Source organism: Gopherus flavomarginatus, chromosome 5 (assembly GCF_025201925.1).
Source record: "Gopherus flavomarginatus isolate rGopFla2 chromosome 5, rGopFla2.mat.asm, whole genome shotgun sequence".
Taxonomy (NCBI): Eukaryota; Metazoa; Chordata; order Testudines; family Testudinidae; genus Gopherus; species Gopherus flavomarginatus.
Window position 1 is genome coordinate 104,247,163 of NC_066621.1, and position 10,463 is coordinate 104,257,625.

The 10,463-nt window shown below is 40.2% G+C and overlaps 1 protein-coding gene across 7 annotated transcripts in view; it reads left to right on the top strand.

The window, feature by feature from the left end:
- MEIS2 (Meis homeobox 2) overlaps positions 1 to 10,463 on the top strand; it is a 184,389-nt gene that overhangs the window by 166,858 nt on the left and 7,068 nt on the right. The gene's annotated exons all lie outside the window — the stretch shown is intronic.

The window sequence follows — 10,463 nt, forward strand, 5'->3', positions numbered from 1 at the left end:
AGGTGCTTGACAGACAGCTAACAGCTGGCCTGCTACACAGCATAGGCGAATCAAGCTACATCTTCTTCAGCGTAGATGACAAGCTAATCAGAGATATCCATAACACAGGACATATGAGTGCACCTTGATCTCTTCAAACACATCCAATACATAATTGCTAAACATTTTTGTGCATTTTTGGCAAGTTAATACTTCGGTAGTTTCCGCTGAGAAGTAAGATGGAGAATGAATATGTTTAGTTCATGATGAAGATGCAAAGTTAAACAGAGATTAAATTTATAGCTAAGCTCTCCTCTTCAGGTTACTTTATAACTAGTTGAAAACTGGATTTGAACTAGTTAGGAATTTGTGAAGTGACTTTAATTTGATTATTACAAAAATATGGATTTTCAAAAATGGCTGCCCAAGGTTAGGATCCGAAAGCTGCATTTAAGTGCCTGAATAAGTGGCCTGATTTTCAAAAGTGCTGAACACTCAGCAGCTCCCAGTTTTCAAAATCTCCTCCTGTGAGTTTAACATGACAAATTAACACGTCTTGAAATTCAAGGGTTAGTTAAGAATCAGCAGAACGGTCTGAATTCACTTTTAATGTGGACAGTCCAGTGCAAGCAAAGTAGAGTACATGCCAAATTAGCTAAAATTGTGTTCAGAGTCTCCATAAGATGTATGTATACAGACCTGGAATTTTAATGTCAGTAGTAAAACTTTCAAAGTAATTTAGTTTCTAGTTGCTTCCCACTTGCAATAAATCAAGTACAGGATGAGGTAATATACTACAACTTATGTCTATTGACTTAGCATTTTATCTTTAAGATATGAATAGCTAAGGAACTCTGTCTGTTTGTCTCCTCCCTTCCTTTCAAGTACCTTTGAAAGATCGCTTTTACAGTGCATGATAAATAACCATATATGAATAATCTGATGGCATTCTGAAAGAGAAACAGACATTGCTTCAAAAATCATGACCTGCTGTGATGCTTTGTTATGTGGTATGAGGTGTGATTACATTCACTGAATAGTGTTTATTATCATTCAGAATTCCAAGGGAAATAAAAGATAATTTTCCACCTAGGTTAAAATATCATGAAAGCTTATAATGAAAAATCTGTGTGTAGAGGGTTCTTTGTGTAGTGGGAATTCTTCATTAAACTCAATGTTAACAGATTTATTTCTCTAACTGGTTCTCAGTCACGATGGGTTTTTACACTATATTTGCAATCCTGGATAATGCAATCCCCTTTCCACTATGCAATTTAACAAAATACAAATGGGGTAGGATTCAGTCATGGAGCTAGCTCACTATTTATGGCCAAAATGGAATTGTAGCAATGAAGATACACCTTTTACTCAGAGAAATGAATTGCACTCTACAGGATATGACTATTAGACAACATATGTACAGTGGCAACACTAGGCTTACATGACCTATGTGTTAGTATATGGTTCCCCTCTTCCAAGGACACAGATATGCACTCAACCTGCCAGCCATGGAGCCAGGGCACCATCCCATATCCTCATGCATGGTCCCATTTGACTCCAGCAGGTCACAGGACAGAGTGATTTCTCCAGCTGCACATCCCATTTGGAAAGCTATGTTTTGGCTCCACCTCCTGGCTTCCTGCTACATGCAGTGGAGGAGGTCACCAGGGGCCACTGAGAACATAAACAAGTATGTGGAAGTGGGCACAGGCAGGCAGCCAAGGCCAGGGATTACTCTGTGCCCGTTGGAATGGGGGAAAGCAGGCAAGAGTGATGATTGTATTGGGTTCTGCAAAACCTAGTGTCAGCACTGTATATTTCAGGCCTCACTTTCTCTGTCTACAAAAAAAAAGGTTTCATTTTCTTGCCATCAAACTACTGCAGAGGTGAGATTCCCATACAGTCCACATCTGCAAACACCTGCTATATGGAATAAACAAGTGTAACTCTGTAGCATTTGCACTTTCAGCGTAAGTACTATTAGCACTGGCTGTTAACAAAACAAAACAAAAAACCCTCAGACTCTTGGCTTGTGCCCAATCATTTTCCCATGCTCCAGAAATATAACCTGATAGAAGAGCTACATGTTTAAAGACACACATTTTCTGTGAGCTAAATAAATACCAGTGTTGACAACTCCCGTGATTTTATCAGGAGTTTCATGGTATTTCATGTTTAACTTATTAAAGTCCCAGCTCCCAGAGAAAAAGTGGTTAGGTGAGAATCTTGGCTTGCTTGCTTTCTTTCTTTCCTAATTAAGTTTCTAGCCCTCATGCTTGTGGAGAAATGCTTGAAAATGTAACTCAAGTGTTCCCCAAAGTCTCAAAAAAAAACCCAGAAGGTAAATATATCATGATTTTTAAGTCACTCTCATGCTTTTGGGCAGCCTGACTCATAATTTTTGAATGCTTGAACTACTGAAATACACAGACTTTTGAGTGCCATAATGTAATTTCCAAAATTGCCATCTTCTATGAGGGTGATACTTTTACAAGTGACATACAAGACATGGTAGAGGTCTGTGGAACCATCAATGAACAAAGACTTTCTATCTATCTAATAGGCAGCCAGCCTTGCCATTTTTAAAATAGCCTAATCTTCCCTGGAATACTTACAATGCCTCTAACAAAGTTATCCAATCCAGTGTTAAGAAGTTTTGTCAAGGAATAAGTCCCTTTTTTTCCCCCTCTTTGAAAATCGATCATGTAAATGACTCCACTGCTCAATATTCTTAACTTAAGGGAGCCTTTCTGGCTGGCTTACATCCAAGTGGCTACATTCAGCTTTATACTTTCTTATAAGGAATGCTGCACATAAGAGTTGACAAACAGGTGTGGCATAGAGTCAGTGAAGCAGAAACAAGGGGTTTATCAGCCATTTTTATATACACACACATACACAAAAGGACACCTAAACCTAATTCTGCAAGTTCAAAACACACACTGGAGTGAAAAGGTTAAACAAACCAAAATAGTTAGATTTCAGCTGCAAAAATGAAAGTCTGATTGATAAACAATGAATAGTTTTAAAGGGGGGTATATTTATAGATATTAAAATGTTGCTGCAATTTTAGTCTCTCAGATTCCACATTTCCAGATAGCTCTGTTCCTCTGAAATTATACAGTCAGGGTGTGGTAGAAACATGTCAGATACATAAGCATCATGAACAGAGCTCAGCAAAAAATATCACAAAGAATTAGAAAACCTTTCCATGTGAATTTTTTGTCCATTTCATTTCAAATTCACAAAATTTAATTCGATTTCACAACTAACCAGACAAATTCTGTGGTTTTTCTCAGAAAATTATTGAGAGACAGTGGGCTTAGTTTAAATGGAAATCAAAAAAGGGTTTTTTGAGCCAAAACACTGACATTTTTCAGTTTGATTGTTGAAATGTCATTAGGACGAAGATTAATTCTCCCATCAAAAGTTACCAACATTGGAGTTTTTACCTGTTTTAAGCCCATATTCAGCAAGGCACTGAAGTATGTGGTTAAATTCCATTGACTTCAGCGAGTGTTAAGCACGTGCTAAAGGGCTTTGCTGAACTGGGGCAATGTGAAAACAGCCATTTCATGATATGTTAAGTGCCATATAATGATGTCAAACAAACCTGCCAGGGATAAAAAAAACTATCACTACTTTCTCATACCACTATTTGTGAACAACATTTTTTTTTACACTAAACTGTATTTTGCTTTGATACGCAGAGCATTGAATATTTCAGAAGATTCCACTGGATAGCTCAGGGTAGTGGAAATGGGATGCAGAGAGTTTTACTCCTAGTTAGTGGCCTGTAATCTAACCTGATATAGTAGTGGCCAAAAGTAAGAAGGGGCACAGAGCCTGGATTACTCTCTCACCCCTAGAAAGGACCCCTAATGCAGGGTTGAGGCACATAGTTCAAGCTTCGTGGAAAAACTTGCACTAGCATGCTCACTGTTGTATCTAGTAGCTGGGTAGAAGACTTCAGGTTCCCGTGCCCTCAATCTGGTAACTTTCATAAGTACTGAGGAACAGATTTTCAAAGGTATTTAGGTGCCTAAAGCTGCAGTTGGCTGCCTAGTGGGATTTTCAAAAACATCTAAGTAGGTTAGGTATCTAACTCCTAGTGCTTCAGTGTAGACACTTGCTACAGTGACAGAAGTGGTTTTTTCTTTTCTGTAATAAGTCCTCTCCTTCAGGAGGCGGCAGCGAGGTCTATAGAAGACCTCTTCCACCAGCCTAGCAGTATCTATACTGGGGCTTAACTTGGGTTAACTACTTCTCTCAGGGGGGTGAATTTTAGGTAGACCAGATCTCACATTTAATAATAAAGAAAATATATTAACATTATTATTATTATTATTAATTGTTATTATTATATTAGTGCCACAATCCCTAGTCAGGTTTCAGAGTAGCAGCCATGTTAGTCTGTATCCGCAAAAAGAACAGGAGTACTTGTGGCACCTTAGAGACTAACAAATTTATTTGAGCATAAGCTTTCGTGGGCTACAAAAACGAAAGCCTACGAAAGCTTATGCTCAAATAAATGTGGTAGTCTCTAAGGTGCCACAATCCTAGTAAGGATCTCTGTCCTTTACAAACACCCAGGCAGACAGGGTTCTGGACCCAATCAGCATGCAATCTAATTTGAGACAAGGCACTGCTGTAGTTAATCTTTGGAGTTCACTGGAAGTGTATTCTTTTTATTGATTTATTCCCTTCTCTTTTTTCCATGTTAAAGAGTTGAGTGTCTTTCTGTGCATGCAGTGAGATGACTGATTTGAAGAACTTCTGTTATTTTAACATATCATTGTCTGTTATGGATATTTGAAGTGGAATCAAGAGAGCATAGTGATACTGACAAAACTTTAGAGCTAAACTCTGTGGCCTCATATTCTACCTCCTTCTTCTCAAGAAGGGAAATTCACTTTGCTGTGGAGGAGCAGCACAAGATCCTCTCCGCCACTTAGATCTCACACTGCCAGGCTATAACCTAAGATAGTGACTGGGGCTGAATGCAACTCTGTGCTGCAACCAGCCATCTGGTCCCAGGTTGGGGATGAATTTCATGTTTCCAAACATTGCTGGTTTTCACTCACATAAAACCAGACTGTTGTGGCCTTATGCAGGTGAAATGAATCTCCTCCAATAGCCTTACAGTGGGGTTGAAGCAACCTGCCCAGTATAAATCAGTGCAGGACCTAGTGCACTTGCAGATTTAAAAGTTTACTAGAAAATGTTAAAAAATAAACGATACAGAGAGTTTGAAAAGTCAGTTATTGATAATCGGGGGTAGCATGCAGAGTATAGGGGGATGCTAGTAGTTTGGTATTGAACAGCACATAGCATATACAGTCTGCCATGTTCCCAATGCGGGGTGTACGGTGAGTGAGATCAAGATATAGTCAGGAAGCAGTGGGGGTGCATCGCTCATGCATACAGGTTACAGACAGTCATGGGTAAAGATAAGCGGGCTGGGTAATGGGGATAGGATGACCCTCACATGGTGGAGTTCGGTTTGGTGGGTTCAGGGCTCAGGGGATAAAGTCCAGCAGGGGAGGTCCACAAGTTTCCTCCCCCTCGTGGGTTCACAAAGTCACGCCGGCTCACACTCAGTATTGGCGGTGGCTGGTGATGTGCTCTGTGTAAATGTCTCTAGACCATCGAATAGTGTCCGAGACCATTAGGCGTCTCATGAGCCGTGCATAGCGACGGCCCACCCCACAGGTGCGAAGTATGCCTGATTCACTAATTGAATGAGCCATATCTTAAAAAATGAAATTTTGTATAACGAAACCAGTGGGAAACCTCAAAAATTGTATATTAATGTGTCATGCTTGAGCATGCAGACCAAGAGATCTGTATCTGCTGCATATTTTCTTTTGCAGTTTGCATTAGTATTTCTTTGAAATTTTAGCAGAATGTTATTTATCATAAAATTAAAATGTATTAGGTAAATGTGACTTTAAAATCATTCTGGAGTGACTTCAGATAGAATATGGTAACTACATGTGTTGATGCAATTAAATATTGTGTATGACTTCTTACAGCATATAGAACACAGGTTTGTGATTAAAAAACCAGTGATGCCATTTGAACAGCTGCAATTTTTACAGATATTAGAAAGGTGCTAATTAGAGATAGGAAGAAGCTTAGGTCAGCTGGTCTGCCTAAGCAAAATGCCTAACTACACTTAATATATTCTGCAAACTGTAGAATCTACTAGTTTACCTCTACTGCTCTTTTTTGGCTGAGCACAGATAAAATACTATCAAGCAATGAGATTTCTTTTAAATGTCCACATCATCTTACATGTTGATCTATATCCTGTTTGACTTGCTCAAACAAATAGCTCCAATGCAATTAGTGGAACCAGGACCGGTGCTAGTATTTTTAGCGCCGTAGGCGCACAGCCATTTCGCCGCCCCCCGTGCTGGTCCCGCGGCTCCGGTGGAGCTGCCGCAGGCATTTCTGCAGACGGACCGCTGCTCCCGTGGCTCCGGTGGACCTGCCGCAATCCTGCCTGCAGCAGCTCCACCAGAGCTGTGGACCAGGGGACCCTCCTCAGGCACGGCTGCGGCAGCTCCACCGGAGTTGCCTGCCGCCCCCCCTGGCAAAATGCCGCCCTCTCCATAATCCTGGCGCCCTAGGCAACTGCCTAAGTCACCTAAATGCAAGCACCGGCCCTGAGTGGAACCATTTGAAGTTTGAATAGGTGAATAGATTTGACCCTGTATCATATATATGACTGCTTCATGTAACAATGCTAACAGAAATACATCCTTTCATAGCCAATGCCCACTGTTTGAATTAGTAGAGGTGGTGATCTGAAATCTGCAAAATGATGGGAGTGAGAGTTGCATTATGTGTAGTACCCCAATTACATGTATTCTGCTTAACAATACACGCCTCGTTTATCATTCCAGGGTAAGAGCCAAATTCTGCATGTGTGTGAATGTAGAGCTTGTGAAAGGTGCCAAATTGACAGCCCTGGAGGCTGAAGTCCCCTGTTTATCTGCAGAACAGCCATGGCACATATAGTGGCAATATGAGCTTCACTCTTACACCCCTGCCAATGTGCCCGAATGTTAATATGGATGGAGAGAGGAAAAACAGTTATGTAGATGGTGGACTGGACAGATCACAGGATGGGGAGTAGAGAAATCTAGGATCACGTTCTGGCTTTGCCACAAACTCCCTGTATGACCTTGGGCAAGTCACTTAATCTCCCCCTGTATCAGTTCTTTTCTATAAACCAGGAACAACAATCATGCTATCATTCTCTCACCTTTTGTTTATCCAGGCCATTCACACTGGGACAGGATATGTCTCTCATTACGTGTTTGCACAGGACATAGTGAAACAGGGCCCTGATCTTCGCTGGAACTGCTATGTGCTCCTAGAATACAAATAATTATTATGATTAATAATAGAGCAGTTCTCTCCATTGGAGATGATTCGTTCACCTTTTCCCATTCAGTCTTTGGTCTCTGGGTGAAGGCAACCATCGAGGTTGGCAATTAGTGCTAAGGAACAGAGCCATGAATTCCAGTTCCATAGGGGCCCAAATAATGCTGAAAATAGTGTTATGTGTATTTTTGCTTAATTTTTTCCCTGGTCTTTTAATGCCCCTTAAAAACATTTCTGCCAAAGTAATATTACAGTGTTTCTCTAATGCATGAACTGAAATATTTTGCAAGGACTAGATCTTGCATTATTTTGGCCCCAAAAATAACACCCTGAGGCATATAAAAGAAAAGCCCTCGGAAAATGTAAAGTCTAGGTCAGGGACTATGGCTTCCATGTCTCTGTTATGAATCATTCACATTGATGGTGCATTATAAATAATAATACAGAAACACTATTCTGTGCATATCTGCCAGTTGTTCTGGCAGTTTATATGATGTAGTCATTGCTAATGAATATTGGACCTGATTTTCAGCCTGCACTGAACTCTACATCTGCTTTTGCATCTGCTTTTTTGTTGATACAAATAATTTCAGATGCCTTTTTTCAGATATAGTCACTTGAGGGCATAAGTGATGCAATTTTAGGCTGGCTGGAATTTTCAAAGGGAATTACATTTTAATGGGATTTGAGTGCCTAACTCCCCTATGCGCCTTTGAAAACCCAGATGTCTAAGTACTTGACTGTACCTCTGCCCCTACAGCAAGGTACATCAAGTGACATCAATTACACTTGCAATTTTTTGCATGTGCAAAATTTCAGGAACAAAAAGAAACACCTAGAAAGTAGGGCTCAAAATCAAGTACAATGTTCATTAGCAGTTATATCTATGGTAGTCTTTCAGCATTTACTGGAAATATGTGGCCTTATAATTTAGTACAAGTCTCCCTAGTGGATTTTTCTGTTAGGCAGTACAGTTTTGGGGGCTCACTTTCAGGGCTTCAGCTTCCTTATCAGAAAATACCTACTGAATCATCTAGTAGTTCATATAGAAGATCTAGAATTACTCCTGTGGGTTTAATAAACCTAGGGCAAAATGTCTTCCTTTGGAAGTGAAATGGCTGGCAAATGCATGCAGACACAGAGGCTGGCTTTTCAAAATCCATCCCATAAAGCCAGTATCCTGGTTGAATATGTAACACTGTCAAACCAAATTTTGTAAACTCATACATGTGAGCCAGTTGAGTCACTTTACTTTCAGGACTTAAAATGTTCTTAATGTCCTGCATTGTTGTGTAAACCCCATTGAAAAAATACTTCAGAGGATGCCCATTTTTTTACTAATGTAAACATTCTGACCAGTATCCAAAGATATGACCTCCAGGTGAACCTTTAACCTTCCCCTTAATTATTTGTTTGAAGGCAGTGTGGAGTTCTCCTGCTGAGACTGAAGAACCATAATACCTTGCAGCCCTGTGAGTAAGGGAGTGTTTGGAGGGAAGTGGAAAGGGACATAAATAAGGGCACCACCAGATGTAAATAATAAAAGTGGTTGGGGTTTAAATAAAAACTGAAAAAGCAATTTAGTTGCCCTAAAGAGTGGCTGGATTGAAGAAAATAGGGGCTCGGAAGACAAAAAGCGTGGGAGGGTTTCTTGTTTATGATTTTTTACAGGCTGCCCAAATAAGCACTCATTGCATTCTTTAAAACCTTGCCATCTGTATACATCATTAGAAGCTCATAGGAGAAGAGAAAACAGTCTTATCAGGCTTTTCTCTTAATCTCTATTGGCCTTAACTTTAGCTGATAAAAGGCATGCTGTATACAGAAGGTTCAGGTCAGCCCCCATTTGGTCAACGTGGTAACATTGCTGGAAAGCAGCTAAGCAAATTAAGTCCTATCAGAGACCTATGTCTTTGGGAACGGAAACTGTGTCTAGAAGTCACCGTATTAGAGTTGGAAATACGTCCACCATGCTGAAAACGCTGCTGGCTGAAGGAATGAGCAACAGAATCAATTATTTGTTTTTATTTTTAATACTTGAAGTCTCCTCTTGACTAATTCAGAGGCAGGATGACATTTTTGACAACTGAGCTATACTTTCCTTGAAGAATAAAGAATGTCTTTGTTGTGGATGTAAACACAGAGATGCAAAAAAGCCGATTGGTGTTATTTGTAGCATTTATACATCTGTCTAATGGAATTCCCACCAGTGTGATTACAGGCGATCTAAACAAAGGTGTACTGTCTTTTGTTATCTTTGATGGACTTTAACCTGAGGGGAGCGACTCAGTGGCTAGTATAGTATATGTGGGATGCCCAGCTGTATAAGTGTTAGGATTCAACTAAGTAAGCTGATTAATTGAATTTTCTGTTATTGACTGAAAAACTCCCATTAACTTCAGTGGACTTTGGATCAGGCCCAATGGCTGTTAAGGAGGCTGTTTTGGATGACGGGCATGTTAGTAGTTCTGAAGAGGATTAAACACTAGTATTCAACTTCATTAGCCCTCCTTAAGGGTCGCTAGACTGAAGTCTGAACTGTGAAATACCGGACAAAACCTGAACATAAGCCCTAAAGTGTTCTTAAGACACAAAGAACAGGGATAAAAATAAAAACAAGTGTGGTTTGTGAGTGATAGAAAATTGCCTTGTTTTGAACAAATTGTATAAATAATATGGGGGGAGTATTTTTACTGAGTTTGGTTTTACTGAGTTTGAGCTGATGTGGATTGCTGTGCATTAAACTAACAGAAAATATGCAAGCACTTATTTGTGAGTTACCAACCAAATTAAATTCAGGCTTTCTAGCCAAACAACTGGCTTTATTGAATGCTCAAACGCTTTAGCCAGTACTCCAGCTATGGTACCTGATTTGAGAACAAGTTCTGTTGGGCCTAACATTAAACACGTGTACCTACAATTCCCTCTTTCTACTGAGTTGAAAGGTGCCTCAGTTTATGGTCAGCAGTTGCTTAATGCTCTGCCTTGGGTGTCCCACTCTTGGCTGAAAAGGTCGCCCCCAGCTGGCACTGACCTCTAAATGACCCCTGACTTTACAGGCTTAAACTGCAGGAGTTGCAGAAGAGCAG